Raw genomic sequence first — 17,119 nt, forward strand, 5'->3', positions numbered from 1 at the left:
GCAGGATTTCATCGTTTCTTATGGCTGAGTAGTATTCCATTGTGTATATAGACCACATCTTCTTTATCAATTTGTCCCTTGATGGGCACTGCTGGTGGGAATGTAAACTAGTGCAGCCACTGTGGAAAACAGGATGGAGATTCCTCAAAACGTTAAGAATAGAACTACCATGGGGCCGGCCTGGTAGCACAAAGGTTAAGTTCACACATTCCCCTTCAGTGGCCCTGGGTTCACTGGTCTGGATACCGGGCATGGGCCTATGTAGCGCTTCTTAAGCCATGCTGTGGCAGGCTTCCCACATATAAAGTAAAGGAGAGGGACACGGATGTTAGCTCAGGGCCAGTCTTCCTCAGCAAAAAGAGGAGGATTGGCGGAAGATGTTAGCTCAGGGCTAAACTTCCTCAAAAAAAAAAAAAAAAAGAATAGAACTACCATATGATCCAGCTATTCTACAGCTGGGTATTTATCCAGAGAACATGATAACAGAACATGATATATGCACCCCTATGTTCACTGCAGCATTATTCACAATTGCCAAGACTTGAAGTAAATTTTTTATCCAACCACTTCTCCCTTTCCCACTTCATAACCACCTCCCCCTAAACAACCCTAATTGCCTCTCTCCTGATGGCTGCATGAACCCTCTAACAGGTCTCTTTTCCTCTCTTGTTCCTTTCATTCCATTCTACCCACAGCATCCAGTGTGATTTTTTTGAAACATGCAACTCAAATGACTTAAATCCCTTGGTTAAAACCATGCTGTGGCTTCTCATTACACTGACTAGGACCCACATTTCTTGGCAGATGGAGGACGTGATCTAGCCCAGCCTACTTCAGTCTTATCTCTGACTCCTCTTTCCTCAGTCAATGATGCTCTAGCCATGTTGGCTCTCCTGCTCTTCTTCAAACAAGATGCAGTAATTTCTGCCTCCCGGCCTTTATGTTCATTCTTTCTTCCCCCCAGAAGACTTTCTGCACCCCTAGGTGGTCACAAGGCTCTGTCCTTCTCATCATTCATGTCTCTGCACAGAGACGTCTTTGACTATTTTGTCTATATTAGCACCTCCTTCCACCCCCTGCCTCAGTCCTCTTAATGCATTATTTTCTGCACAGCATTCACCATCTGAAATGGAATCATTATAGTATTGAATGTCTAGTGAAAAGATGATGGTCTGGACAGAAGTATAAAGCAAGGGAAGAAACACACGTAATGGAAACATTCGCTGGATCATTTTCCTTCAACAGAACATTCCCAAACATCAGCTTTGAGCTGGGCGCAATACCAGGGGCCGGAGTCATAAAAATGAATTAGATGTTGTCCTGACCCTCAAGAATCTCAGAGTCTAGTGTGATAAGAGGATATTTTCAAGAAAGCTTGGGAGCACAAGAAGTGGTGCGTCTTGGAGGACAACACAGAGATTTTCAAAGTTTGATGAGCAATTATATTCGGGGAAGAGGGTCATGGGAATTCTGGAATTGACTGTGAGGTTTTGAGCCTGGACAGCTGGGAGAGTGGTGGAACCATCGGTCTATGGTCAGAGGGTGGGGAAGCCTGTCTCTGACAAGCCCTGATGTCTCCAGGAGCCCCCTGGTCAGAGCGCATGGTGGTCAAAAGCCAATGGTGGTTGTGCTCAGGTCCTAGCTGATGATAAGGAAGCAGGCATTGGGCACAGTGGTTAACAGGAGAACTGTGGTTGTGATGGACCGAAAAAGGGGAGAAGCAGATGCTCTCCCAGGAGGGCTGCGTTACTGGGCAGCCCTTTCTGGGTCCAAGTCCTCTTGGGCTCCATTTTGCGGGTCATTCACATCCCTTCTGTGTCTGTGCTTGTCGTCAGTGTCCTCCTAGTGCACAGACATCTATTCCGCTCTCTGGAGTCCGAGGGCTGGGGCTCGGAGCTGACCCATCAGGATGCATTCCGATCTATCATCTTGAGCTTGGCCATCGTACTTTTCAAGCCACAGTTGTTTGTTTTATTTTACTGAACTCTGAAGCTTTCTATCAATTAGTTTCCGGAAGCTGGTGAGTTTTGCAAACATAGTGTCCTCATCATGGAAGAAAGGCAGAGCCCACTGTACCGGGCGTGCACACAGCTCAGCTCCACCCAGACACCAGGAAGCCAGTGTCTGAGGTTGTTGTCCATAGCAGCCTTGTAGTGGGTGCATTGTGGGAAACCCATGTAAGATGCACATTATAAACCCTAGTCCTCGACCCCAAATTTCACAGTTTCTAGCAAAAATAGGCAAAGTGGAGTGGTGACTTCAACACATGATTTAGGCTCAAATTATGCCTTTTCTGCAAACCAAGCTTTGTCCTAAACACATTGGCCATGGTTGGGATGATTTGAGTCGAAAGTTTGTTTCCATGATGTGTAACAGGGAAACTTTATGTCTTAACCAAGATGGTATTTGTAATGTTTCAGGAAATACTTGAGTCTAATGTGTTCCTCAGTTCAGCAGAAAATCCAAGAGAGACAGATGCTCTGCAAACGCCTTCATTCCATCCACGCTGGCCATTTATAGCCTGGTTTCACAGAGAAAACTTGTGGCCTGCCTGCCGAGGGGGTGTGCAGCCTGGTTTCTGAATGTAACTTACCAAAGAACGTTTTAACTGATTTGCCCTTTCACGTTCTCAGTTTCAGGTTGCTGCGTCTTGATGCCTGAAGTCTATGTTTTAGCCTAAACCTAGATTATTCTAGATATTTGCTTCCAGCGATGTTTAACATTTGGTTTCTTCACTTACCTGCTAGTAATAAGTGGTTGACAGTCTTCAGGTAGATTCAGCTTCGGTGTAAAACATATGCTGTTTATGATACACGCCACACACATCTTTCTAAGTGTGTGAATGTTTACACAGGGCAATTTGTGGAATGAAGATTCTGTTAGGAAAGTGGTTTGAAAACAAAAGGTTGGTTAATTAGTATTTATTCAAGGGGTATAAAACTCAAGGAGCGGCGACCACCTGCTCACTTACTTTCAGAAGTGCTAATGCTGTGCATCCTGCAGGGTGACCTCCAAAATTTCAGAGGAGCAACTGAGGTGAGATCACTGGGTGGAAGGAAGGAGGCGGCAGTAATGTGGGGCACTTTCACAGTGTTCTTTCCTAACATTTTTTCTATCCATCAACAGATCTTTAAGAAACCCTTGGAAAAAAGGCTTTTATAGTCAAATAAGTTTGGAAAACCCGATATACTATATCTCCCCTTTGGAGATTCGCAGAGTCTGGCAGTTCTATGAAAGAAGGTTCTGAGGACGGATTAACTGTCAGTGGACCCTGGAATGCTTTTTTGGGGGAGATACACATCAATATCACACAGTCCAGGTCTGAGTTAGTCAGGTCAGAGTTCAGGTGCCGCTGCTGCTCTCCATGACTCTGGGCTCCGGCGCGCGGGCCTGGGGCGCCACACAGAGGTGTCAGGACCTGTCAGTCAGAACTGGGTGGAGAAGCCGGGGACCCATGGTCAGAGCCAGAGCGTAGCAAACAGGTGGTCGTCACACCTTCCCTCTGCTGTCAGTGACTCTCCAGCTGGACAGTCCATCCGGCACCTGCCTCAGTTTATCTTTGCTGCTCAAGGTGCCTGGTTACTTGATGCTGAGAAAAACAGAACAAGAGAGAATGATGCAACGGTATGAAGCTGCCATGTGACACTCCACGACGCTTTGTTCTTTCCTGCTGAACATCCCAAAATTAGAAATAGGAGAGACTGAATTTACACATCAGGTGAAGATATTTTGATTAAAATCAAATTACATTTAAATTCGCAATCTTATTTCTGAGAACACATTTCAAGGGAACAAACCTAAGTATAAAAAATTGCAACGGGCTGCTCCTCTATTAGCTAAAATATCAGATACCTAACGTTACAAAGATAAGGGAATAACGAAATAATCATGTATTCTGACTTCACGGAATGTCATTTAGCTGTTAAAATAACAATAATGGAAATTTTACAATAACATGGAAATACTCATATTAGATGGCACAAATTTACACATAAAATGTAATTTAAGCTCTATAATGAAAACAAGAAATCTATACAGAGAAGAAAAAATTAAAAGTGAAAATACCAACATGAAAACAGTTGTTTCTTGGGTCGGGGGCAAAAGATAACTTTTTTCTACTTTCTCATACTTTTCAAATTATCTACAATGAAGTTGAATAACCTTTAAAATGAGACATACCAGGTAAACTTCAAGTTCATATAGTTTATTATTCAGAGAACTTTGGTTTAACCAGGTCTCAAAAATACAGTTTAATTGTTTCATAAGATTACTTTATATAATACTGTACATTTTTTTCCTAATATGGATTTGGATACAGGTGTAATTTTTTTTAATGAATTTTTTTCTGGGAAAGATTCGCCCTGAGCTAACATCTATTGCCAACCTTCCTTTCTCTCTTTTTTTCCTCCCCAAACCCCCAGTAGGTAGTTGTATATTCTAGTTATAAGTCCTTCTAGTTCTTCTGTGATTCAGATTCTTTGCTCTGTCCTCACTGAAGGGCTCAAAGGTGTGACCCCTACTTTGTATCCACTTTCTGTCCTCAATTTTCTAGGCTCCTTGCCCTGGGTTGCCTCTCTTCTAGATTCCCTGACAACTATGTCTCCTCTTTCTTTTGTTCCAGTTCCAGTCACGCAGACACACGAATGCATGTACATGGGTGCACGTGCACACACACCCCTCCTTGGAAGGTGGGGAAGAGAAGAAGTTCAATGGACGAAGCCAGAGTCTTTTAGCTGGCCTGGCGATGGGAGTGTTTTTCTTCACATAATCCACATTGCTGTGTCTTTAAATACTCCCTTCCACCCACGCTCAAGCAGCTGGCCACCATGTCTTGCTGACGACCCCCCTGTGCATCTGAAGTCCGTCTGCTTGCTCACCCACTCGCCCCCATCCCGCCTCCGCTGCCTCTCACATGGGTGATTCCCACCGGCCCCTGAGGTGACTCTCGCACCTCTGGTTTAGCTTCATTCAGTGGACATTCCCAAATTAATCTTCTCGTAGTCCATGTCGCTCTTCTGCCCCAAAGTCTCCAGTCACTTCCTTTTGTTCTCAGAATCCGGTCCAGGTGCCTCAGAATGGCCTTCAGCTTCTTCCAGGACCTGGTCCCGATCCATCTGTTATCCTTACTCTCTCATCAAACAGCCTCCTGAGTATGTTCTGCTAATTTGCTTCCCATCCGAGCTCTCCCCATACCTCCCTCAGCCTTCGCCCACGCTGTGTCTCCTCCTTGGCTTGCTGGTCCCCATCTGACTTAAGGCTCACTCATCCTTCAAGGCTTGATTCAAAGTATCACTTTTTCCAGGAAGCACCCACTGGTCCTCTCAGCCAGAGGGACCGTTGCCTCTGCTGTGCTCCCACGGCCCTTTCGCTTTTGGTCTTAGTTACTTTTATCTCTGTTCAGTTATTCCTGCCTTTTTCATATCTCCTTGGAATAAAGGATGACACTTGGTTCATCTTGGTGTCCTCATAGAACCTGTCACGCAGAGTGGGTGCTCAACTGTTCATCTTTGCAAAACTAAATATAAAGAGCTGAGAAGTCTGTTTACAGGAAATGTTCATCCTCTGGATATTTTCCTTCACCAATAACCTTACTCACTTTGTCAGCATGTGCATACATTTCAATGCAACTATCTCAATTTAAAGTGAATTTTTTGAGAAGAAAAAAAGAGTAAAGCTTGGGCGACGTGATATGATAAAATATTCTATGTTGCAGTATCTACTTTTTACTTTCTGTTCTGATTTATTTGCTCTCTAAGAGGGGATAATGCAAGGTTGAAATCAGTTTCTTGCTTCCAAATGCCTGACGAATGATCAGTTTAGAATTGTGCTGTAGTCGTCTTGACTCTGTCTGTGTAATTAGTTCTCTCTGGGAACCCTTAAAATTTACACTTTTGCTGTGCTCCATGGGCTGTTGCTTATTATCATAAAAGTATTGAAACAATTACTGTATATATATATTCCCAGTTACTGTATAATTGTGTAATTGAAAATATCATTCCTATTCTTCATCTTCAATATAAGTTGAATTAGAACAATTGGATATACAATTTTGACTTAAATAAAAATGAAATTTAATTTTTAAAGCCCATTAACAAAAAATTATTTTTATTTTGCTTTTTTGGTGAGGAAGATTGGCCCTGAGCTAACATCTGTGCCAGTCTTCCTCTATTTTGTATGTGGGATGCTGTCACAGCACGACTTGATGAGCGGTGGTGTGTAGGTCCATGCCCAAGATCTGAACCCAAGAATGCCAGGCTGCTGAAGCAGAGCATGTGAACTTAACCACTGTGCCACCGGGCCAGCCTACTAAAAATTACTTTTATCTGTCGTAGTATTGGAAAAACTTTAACTGTAAATGGATCAGCAGGTGTGTCTGCATGCCCAGCATATGTTCACGTGAGCATGTTTTTAGTATGTGATTTAGGCTGTGGGACCAGACTTCAGAGAACAACCCCTAATTCATTACAGCATCATTTTCACAGCACAGGACTTATGAAGCTTTTCCTTGGGTTTGGGGACGTCTTGGCTGTTTCCGAATTTTGGTGAGCAGATTGAGTGATAATTTTAGGCTTCTAAAATCAGTCTGTGTCCCCTCAGTCACATGATGTCATAAGCAGCTGGTGTTGCCTTGGCAACTTTACAGAAGAAAAGTGCTGCTTTTGGTAAAACTTTGGGTCATGTGACCTAGCTCTGTAGCTGGGGAAGATGACACAAAATTATTACCTCTCCACCAAAACAAACCCAGACTCGCATAATAGAAACACAAATGCAGAACTGGAAGTCCCACGTGAATTAATTACCCATCGTGCCGTCATCTGAAAGCCATTTGCTTGACTTCGTAGTTTCAACGTTCTCTGCTCCCTTACGGAGCTTAGAGACTCGTCTGCTCCTTTCCCCTGTCCTCCCCATGACCCGAAAAGGTGGCTCCTTTCTCAGGAGTCAGCAAGGCCAGCTGGGGAGGAGAGATGGAGCAGGTCAGCTGAGAGGGATCTTGACGGCCGAGCCTTTAGCTGGCTGCTCTTTCTGGTGTCACGTGCTCTATCGAATTCAGCCCTTGCCACCAATGTGCTGTGTTATTTTGGGAGAGTAGGGCCATCTCCTGGTTGAGGCCCTCCTCCTCTGATGCAGATAAGGAGCTGCTGTCAAGAAATCACGAAGTCATTCAGTGAACAGGTAGTCATCTGTAAAAAACAAATAGCCAACAGTAATCGCTTAGATGTCCGCTTTACCCAGCTATTTAAAATGATAATGTTATTTTGTGTTTACTTTTGTATGATTATAAGTGCCAACTTTTAAAAGAATATTTGAAAAACAGAAAAAACATGGAGAAACAGAATAAAATTACATAATCCTGTCATCCAGAGTCAATCACTATTAATATTTTAGAAAATTTCCTTCCATTTTTAAAGATGTTTCCACATAAACAAATTATAACATGTATTTTAATTCAAACACACATTATGTTCCTCATTCACGTGAAAATCATTTCCCATGGAACCCACACATTTCTGTATCTGTTTATTTCCATGGCTCATACAAGAAATAATTTAACGTGGCTTAAACTTACTTTTTAATGACTCTTATTCTTTTATTTAGCCATTTCCATGTTGTTGGTTTTTCTAACATTGGGCTCTTATAAGTATCACGGCAAAAATCTTTGCATTTAAGTCAGAGTGTTGGATGTGAGAAAACATCAAAATTTGTATCAAAAGTCTTAAGGTTCTATACACATTGAAATTTTACTTTCCCAGAAAAATTGTATCATTTATTCCTTCATCAGTATGGATGAAAATGCCGGTTTTAACATATCCTTGCCAGCATTGAATCATGTAAGGTTTTTTAAAAAGTGATTTAACACCTAGTGCCCTGATCTTGGTTTTTAAGACCCTCCTCCCACTAAAGGAACCAGGGTTCCTTGGAGAAAGGCTGGTTCTAGGTCTCAGGTAGGAAATACACAGGATGAGCCTGGGGCATCTCATGGTGCCAGTAAGTGAGGAAAAGCTCGAGAGAGAAGGCGATGGAGCACGTCAGAGGGCTGCGGGAACCAACCCAGGAGCTGCCAATGGCCAAAGTCGAACAATTTGAGCAAGAAAATAAAGTGGTATTTAGATTATAACCCAAAGTATTAAAATAAATACCCGTGAGTCCACACTTACATAAATAATGATTGAGTAAATAAATAAGTGGAGGAGAATAGACAGACCTCCCAAGCAGAATTCCAAATAAATTATGTGGAAACTCTGGCCTCAAGTGACTCCCGGCTCCTTAAGTGTGGCTGCACGTGGTGACTTCCTTCCAGAGTTCAGCGTGGAGACAGAGACAAAGAGCATTGGGTGGAGACGCCTCATGCACACGCCTCAGCCGGAGCCCAAGCGTCACCTGAGAAGCTGTGTTGAGAGCTACTTGACAGGATGTGGGGACGGTGGTGCTTTACCCCTGTGGTCTTCCTTGAGATAGGGCTGTGGCTCAATTCTTACCCAAATGAAGAGTTTACCATGTCCAAGTTGTTTATTATGTAATTTATTCTTTCTTCATTGATTCAAAACATTATATTTATCCTCTTCTCAGTTTCTCTATATATTTGGATCTGTCCCAGAAAGTTTTTTTCTCTCCCATAACTCAGTTGACTTTTCTCCACTCTCTCTGCCACCTCTACTGTACAAGCCGCCATCATGTTTTTCCTCTGTTTTCAATAATTTAACTTTTTTTCTGTGCTTCTGCTACTTTCTCCCTACAATCTGTTCTTCACATGGCAACTAGCCTGTTTTAAAAGTATAAATTTAATGATAAAAACAGCTATTTATTTTAACAAATAATAAATTTAATCCTGCTACCTCATGTTTAAAATCTACTCTCCTTATCAAAATACAACATGATCCTCACCAAATGACCTTACCGTGGTGAAACATGCTCCTCACCGTGGCCCGCCGTCTCTTCATGGTCCGTTCACGTCTCCAGTCCCCACCACCCTTGGCTCATGCTGCTTCCCTCACACGACCTCCTTCTGAATCCTACAAACCAAGCCCTTCGTGTTTCAGGGTTTTGCACATTGTTTCCTTTGTGTGAAACCCTCTCACCCAGGCTTGTCACACCTATTAATAGATTTTCCCATATAAAAGCCATTCTTGATTTTTTATTTTAATGACACCTTGATGTTAACTCTTTTTATATGGCACTAAATAAAAATTTCCCCTTTTTAAAAATTGATTTTTAATTTCACGAAAGCTTTGTATGCAAATCTGGCCCATGTAGTTTCTGCTGTTTGAAATGGAGCTTATTTTTCTGGCCATTTTATGATCAATTTCATGTTTCATGAGTTTTAGATACTCTTTTTACTTTCCTGATCCACGATAGCCTGACACTTGTCTAACAGTAATTTCGACTTCTATTCATCTCTTTTTACTTTATGTATTTCTGTAGGTAAGAGGATGCAAGCTTAGTCAACAAATAAAGATTCACTATGGTTACCTTTCATTGTAAATTGTGTTTTTTTTTTTTTTTGAGGAAGATTAGCCCTGAGCTAACATCTGTGCCCATCTTCCTCTACTTTATACATGGGACGCCTACCACAGCATGGCGTGCCAAGCGGTGCCATGTCCACAGCGGGACCCAAACCAGTGAACCCCGGGCTGCCGAAACAGAACGTGTGAACTTAACCGCTTTGCCACCAGGCTGGCCCGCCCGTAAATTGTGTTTTTTATCGGGATAAAATAACCACCTTTTTAACGCTTTTTTATTTTGTTGGACTTCACTTTGTGTAAAGTAATTGATACCTGGGCTTTATTTGTTTTTGCTTTTTGCTGATATAATTTTGCCTCCCATCTCACTTTTAATCTTTTTCACCATATTTTAGGAATGCCTTTTATAAACAGTGTGCTTAATTCCCCATTATAGAGTTGCTGTCTTTTGAAAAAAGAGTTTGGTATAGTTTCAGTCATCATCATAATGGACAATATCTGGCCTTACCTTTTTTTGCTCTCTTCTTTTAAGATTTTCTTTTGTTTCCTTGTTAAATGGCTTCATTGTTTTTATCTCATATCATTTGAAAAATATATATATTTGTAGATCTATAGATAGCTTTAAATATTTTTCATTTTTATTTCTATTGTTGATTACATTTAAATTTTTAAAAGCTTTTAAGCTATATTTCACCAATTATTAGACTTGAGAAGGATGTAATGTTGTTTGAACTCAGAAATAGAAACTTAAAAACGTTAACTTTACCTCCTTCTATTTCCATTTTTTTTTTCTTTTTTAAAGATTGGCACCTGAGCTAACAACTGTTGCCAAACTTCCTTTTTTTTTCTGCTTTTTCTCCCCAAATACCCCAAGTACATAGTTGTGTATTTTCAGTTGTGCGTCCTTTTAGTTGTGGCATGTGGGATGCTGCCTCAGCGTGGCCTGACGAGAGGTGCCATGTCCGCGCCCAGGATCCGAACTGGTGAAACCCTGGGCCGCTGAAGCAGAGTACGTGAACTTAACCACTCGGCCACGGGGCCAGCCCGTATTTCCACTTCTTAATCTTTGTCTCTATTATCTGAAATTCTAGATCTTGATTGATGCTACTTTTTATATGCTATTTCCTCTGCAAGAATCACTTCCGTTATTTGCCTTGCATTTTATGACCACATCTCTGACACGCGTTTGGTCTTGCCTCAGTGTGGCGGACTCAAGGTCGCCACTGCTTCATTTACAACACGGCTTTCTCATTCCTCGGCTTTGAATGTCCTCCATTTCTCGGTCGGTTGGAAAAGACCTTTGAGGTTGTATCAGAGCTGATGCATTTCTGGGCTCTTAAACGTCTCTCGTGGTTTCCTGCTGCCTTCATATCTGACCAATAGAATTCTTGAGTCACATCATTTTACCCTTAAATCTGCAACTACGAATCCGCTCTCTTTTTACATTTAAAGCTGCAGAGAAGACTGAAGTCAGTTTGTTTCCTTTCTTAGGTAACCTTTTCTACTTCTGCGTGTATACTTGTATTATTTTCTTTATTCCTGTCATTAGCATTTTTTTGAGATCTATCTGTGGTGTGGGTTCTGTAAGCTGACTTTTGTCTGAAATACTGTAATTCACTGTGTTTGGTTCCCTTTCACGCCAGAGCGGTTCTCTACCTTTTTCGGATTGAGTTTGTCCCTGTGACTGACTGACTCGATGACATGTGTTACTCCCAGCTGGAAGTTTTGGGATGGACTCATACTTGGCCATGCCCTGCTTTGCCTCTGCCGCCACGACTGGTTTTCCAAACAGATGCTGTTTCATCACAAACTTATAGTGTGAATGAGGAGCAGGTCTTTCTTGCTCTAAGTCCCTGTGATTTTGGAGGCGTTTATTTCCAAGCGGAACCGATTGGGATTCTGAGTCACTGGTGGGTGAGCCCGCCATCGGGCATCCATCTGAGGCCGTTCTCAAACTTTCTGGCCTCAGGTTTAATGATTTTTGAGGACCTTCCCCTGCAAGTATTTGTTTGTGGGAGATATACTTATTAATATTTGCCATGTTAGAAATTAAAACTGAGAATTAAAAAATATTTATTAACTTGTCTAAAATACAATAATAAACCCATTAAATCTTAACATAAATAATACATTTTATGAAAACTACCTGTTTTTTCCAGAACTAAATAAAATTCAATGAGAAAGGTGGCATTGGTTCATACTTTTTGCAAATCTCTTTAAGAGGGGCTAAATGAAAAAATAGCTAAATTCTCGTATTTGCTTCTTTATCCACTTTGCTGTATTGTGTTGTTTTGATTGAAGTACATGAAGAAAATCCAGCACCACACAGTTGCGTAGTTAGAGAGGAGAGGAGAATTTTTAAAGGCTTTTGGAGAATAAAAGTATTATTACATTTTTCTTTGATATTACACTAAATGTTGCCAAGTGGTTGTTTCTTGAAGGTGAGTTGTAATGTTGACTCTGAAACCACATCAATGAACTCTTCATCCTCTGTTACTTAAAATCCACTGGTCTATCTTGCATTTCAAATGGATCTTTTGTAACGTCATGCATTGGTCATTTGGAAAATATTAATTTACTGATTTTTGTAGATCTTCTAAATGTTGACGCATTTTATTATACCATATTAAAAATCACGTGAGTTAATGTTATTAGTTATCTCATCAGAAAAGACTTTACGTATTGGAAAGCCATCAGACTCATGGTGGCAGACGTAAATTTTTCAAAATTCTAATTTCCTTTTAAAAGCCCAAATGTTATCATTGGGAACAAATGCTGTCATTTGTCCTTGAAGTGACAGGTTCACTTCATTCATTTTTGAAAAAAAGTCTGCTATATGCCCACTTATGAATAACCATAGTTTGTCAGTTATTCATTCAATGAAAATGGTATTTCATGAAAGAAGTGGCTAGTTTTGCTAACAACTCTTTTGGAGCAATCATTGTACTCCTCTAGGTGGCACAGGGCTTCATGCCTGTCCACTGGGGCATAAAAATTACCCCCAAATGTAGCATCTTAACACAAAAGCAAACATTCACTATGTCACTCACTTTCTGTGGTCAGGAACCTGGGATCAGCTGAGCTGGGTGGTTCTGGCTCGAGAGCTCTCACAGGGTTGTAGTCAAGACGCTGGCTGGGCTGTAGTTGTCTGAAGGCTTGACTGGGGATCGAAGATCCACTTCCAAGATGGCGCACTGTCCAAGATGGCCCTGAGTGTTAGTGCTCGTTCCTGGTGGTAGACCTCGACTCCTCTCCTCAGGGATTCTTGAGCATCTTCATAACATGGCAGCCGGCTTTCCCAGAGAGAGAGTTCTAAGATAGGCACGTGGAAGGCACAGTGTCTTTATGACTTAGCTTTGGAAGTTACACGCCGTTATTTCTACAATATCCTTTTGGTTACGTAGGTCGTCCCCATTCAGTGTGGGGGAAGAGTGTCAATACCAGGAGAGGAGAATCACTGGGGATGTTCCTGGAGGCTCATACCATCGCATAGTTACCACTCAGAATACAAAAGGACATGTTTACGAGGGCCAAGATTTCATCAAATTAGTACTTCTGCCGTTTCAGCAAGGATATTCTTAAATCAAACAGGCATTTTCAAAAAGCAAGGGCATGGGGGTGAAGATCATAACAGCTGGTAACACAGTTTGGCTCAAGCGTAGACACTCAACTTTACCCACCATTGCTTTTGTGCTGTCATTGCAAACAGCAACTCAGAGACAAAGGGCAAATAACGTCATCGTGTTATTATGAAAATAGTTTTCACTTGTGGATTCTTTGAAAGTGTCCTGGGACCCCCCAAAGGTTTGCAGGCCACATTTTGAGAATTTCTGAACTAAGGGAAGCTTTCTTCTATCGTATTTTAGATAATTACTTTGTTATTTGTTATGGTCTGTTATTCGGGAATCTCCATTGTGCGTATGTTCCATTATCTTCTATATATCATTTTATCTTCTACCTTTTTAGTCTATTCATCCTTGTTTTTTTAATCTGAGAATGATTCTTTTGTTTTTTTCTACACTGATTCAATTTTCTGCACCATCAATTTTGGCATCTACTATCTCCAAGGAAGATTTTTTACTCTTTTTATGTCTATTTTTCCTTTTATTATCCCTTATCTTACCTCTTTCCCCTTTATTTGCCTGTTTCAATTCTCCTTTGTTGAAACACACCATCTCTGCGCTCTGATGTGCTGGGCTGGTAGAGTATGTCCCAGACACAGCACCCCACCTGCGCTTGCGGCCTCTCCCCTCTCTGCCCAGCTCACTCCACTCGTGGGCACAGCAGGTCATGTGGTGCTGGTGTCACACTCTAGTGGCCCCCGTGAAAACGTGCCTGTAACGTTGCCTGACTGTGAGTTTGGTACAGACGTTGTCTCCTTGAACCGGATGATGGGAGAAGTAAGACATCACAGCTGTTTCTTCCAGGCTGGGCCACTTCGTGAGATAAAGGCTGAGTTTCCTGAGGTGAGAGGTGATATTTTCCTCACTTCTCCCTCTGCCTGGCAGTTGTTGGGGTCCGTCTCGGATTCTGGCACTGACGTGTTTGCTAAACCTTGGCCTTTGGTCTTGTGGGATTGTGTGTGCTCCTTTATAGAGGTTACAGTGGGGGTGAGAACTATTATAAATAGGAGTAAACCTTTATCTTTAAGAATTTTGCTCCTAAAAGAACTTGAAAGATTATAAAGATTTATTTGGATTATAAAAGTAGCGTAATGTAATTGCAGCATCTTTACAATAGGGTGAAGTTTAGAGGTGGCTCCGATCAGAAGCCCATAGCATCGCCTGTCGCAGCTCTTCAGGGCGGTGCGTTTCTCTTATTTTCTTTGATATCAGCTTTTAAACTTTATCGTAATTATTGTACACATGCAATGTTGGGCAGATTTTTAATAGAAATGCAACATAAGGGTGCAACCTTTGCCTGGCATTGTCATTTTACGCTGTGTACTGGGGTTTTTAAAATCCTTGAACACCATAATAAAAAGGTCCACCGAATACTGGAAGAAAGTGCATTCGAATATTAATTATAGGTATCTCGGGACAGGAGGATTACAAGTAAATTTAATTTTTGTCTTTATGTGTTTTTGTATTTTTCAAAATTTTCACAAATTTAGCGGGTTACTATTTTTTTATTACATAAAAACAGTTGTAAAAAATCCAAACAATATAGAAGAAAGCAAATACTTCATTTTCAACCCTTTCCCCAAGTCCTTTGTCCTTGGCAACCATTATCATTTTAGTATGAACCCTTCCAGTCCTTTCTCAGTACATTTTACTCTTATGTGAATGGACGTGTGTTTTCAATAAACATCCCACTATATTTATATTTCCGTACTTTGACTTTTTTCCTCTGTTGGTATGTCTTGGAAAGCTTTCCATGTGAGTATATGTAGATCTATCTTGTTCTTTTTAAATGCTATGTTGTACTTCATAATGTGGATGCATCATAATTTGGTTAACCCCCTCCATATTAATGGGCATTCAGTTTTTTCTGTCATAGTGTTTTCGCACGGTTAGAAACAATGGTGAAACAGACATCTTCCTATGTGAACTATTTTGCACAGGCAAGAAGATTTTCCTGAGATAGGCACCTAGAATAGAAATGGAGGGTCAAAGGACATGCACGTTTGAACAGATGTGAGATGCATAGTCTTGAATTTGGGCATGCGGGAATGGGCCTCTCGGCTCCCATTTCAGCCCTTGGCAGGAAACCTGAATGCTCCCAGGTGGAATAGTATGCATAATGAAGGCGATACGGGGAGGAGCATGTACCACTTTCCACACCTGCTGAAGGACGAGGCAGCTGCTCGGGATGAACGTGCTGCTGCCCCTCAGTGCCTGGTGCCCAGGAGCTCCGCTGGGCCGACCAGCGGTTACACTCCATGCAGGATGCTGCTGAGCTCTGGGGCCTTCCCAGTGCACTGGCTGTAGAAGTACTTTTTTTTTTTTTGGACGTTTTCCCCAGGGAGATCGACAGTATGGAGGGCAAGAAAGGTGGAGAAGGAGAAGGGAGGAACCAGCAGAGAACCCAAGAGCTCCGGTTTCATATTCATAGCTTTTCTCCAAAATGTAACACCTGATAGAGAGAAAGCGTTGAAAAGTGATGATCATTGCTTTGGATATTCAGTATAGTAGGCTTGTACTTTACAGACAACTCTTGGCACAGAATTTTGCCTATTCTTTTCCTTCTTCATTTAAACGAATGGTAGAGCAGCTGATAAGTGTCACTGAATTTTTTAGTAGTGAAGACTGACACACTTGACAGTTTACAAAGGCCTCTCTCCCCTGTGAACTCCTACGCTTCCGTCGGCCACAGTACAGCCCAGGCTATCCTCACCCCTTTGGGCTTTCGGTTCTTTCTGTTCAGAGTGCCCTTGACTCTAATCCAGGGGGGGGAGCAAATCTTTCTAAGCTTATGTCGCGTTTCGCTTTCACCTTTCACCTCCTCCCGTGTCCTACTTGCTGTTTACGTGTTCATCTCTGTCTCTCATGTGCTGGTGATTATGCTCTTCCTTCTAGGAAGTTCTTGCGTTCTTCTTAAATAGAATAGCTGCACATAATACAAATAACAAAAGGCATAAACGAGTCCATAATGAGAATCTGATTGCCCTCCTACCCCATCAATATGTACCTATCATCTATCTATCATCTGTCTGTCTATCTGTCTGTCTATCTATCTATCTATCTATGTGGTTTTTAAACCATGGTACTTTCTATACTTTACATACTACTCTTTACCTTGCTTCTTTCCTTTATTTTATATATAATATAGTATGTATATATATATGTATATATTTCCTTTATTTTATATTTGTTTATATTCTGTAGATTATCTAGAAATGTTTTCTTTTTTGTTTTTAACAACAGTGTCATTGAGAAATAATTCATATACCATAAAGCTCACCCTTTTAATGTGTTCAGTTCAGTGGATTCTTGTACAGACACAGTTGTGCAGCCATGACCACTATCTAACCCCAGAGCTTTTCCATCACCCGAGAGAAACCCCATGCCCATTAGCAGTCACTCCGTTCTTGCCCCTCCCAGGCCTGGCGACCACCAGTGTGCTTTCTGTCTCCATGGATTTGCCTGTTCTGGACATTTCCTATGACTGGAGTTATACAATCTGTGGTCTTCTGTGTCTGGTTCCTTTCACTTCACATAATGTTTTCAAGATTCGTCCATGTTACAGTACCTATCGGGACCTCATTGCTTATGATGGCTGAATAATATTCTGTTGGAAGTAGCACATTTTGTCTATCCATTCATCAGCTGATGGATATGTGAATTATTTCCACTTTTCGACTATTAAGAATAATGCCACTATGAACATTTATGTACAAGTTTTGGTAGGACGCATGTTTTTATTTCTCTTGAATGTGTACCTTGAAAGGGAATTGCTGGACCAAATGGTAAATCTATATTTAACTTTTTGAGGAAATGCCAAACTGTTTTTCAAAGTGGCAGCACCATTTCACATGCCCACCAGCGAGTATGAGGGCTCCAAGTCCTCACCAACACTTGTTATCGTCCATCTTCTTGATTATGGCCACCTCAGCGGGCATGAAATCTCGTTGTCGTTTTGATTTGCATTTCCCTGATGACCAGCGATGCAGACCATCTTTTCATGTGCTTATGGGCCATTCGTATGTCTTCTCTAAAGAA

The sequence above is a fragment of the Equus asinus genome, chromosome 2, assembly GCF_041296235.1.
Source record: "Equus asinus isolate D_3611 breed Donkey chromosome 2, EquAss-T2T_v2, whole genome shotgun sequence".
Lineage (NCBI taxonomy): Eukaryota > Metazoa > Chordata > Mammalia > Perissodactyla > Equidae > Equus > Equus asinus.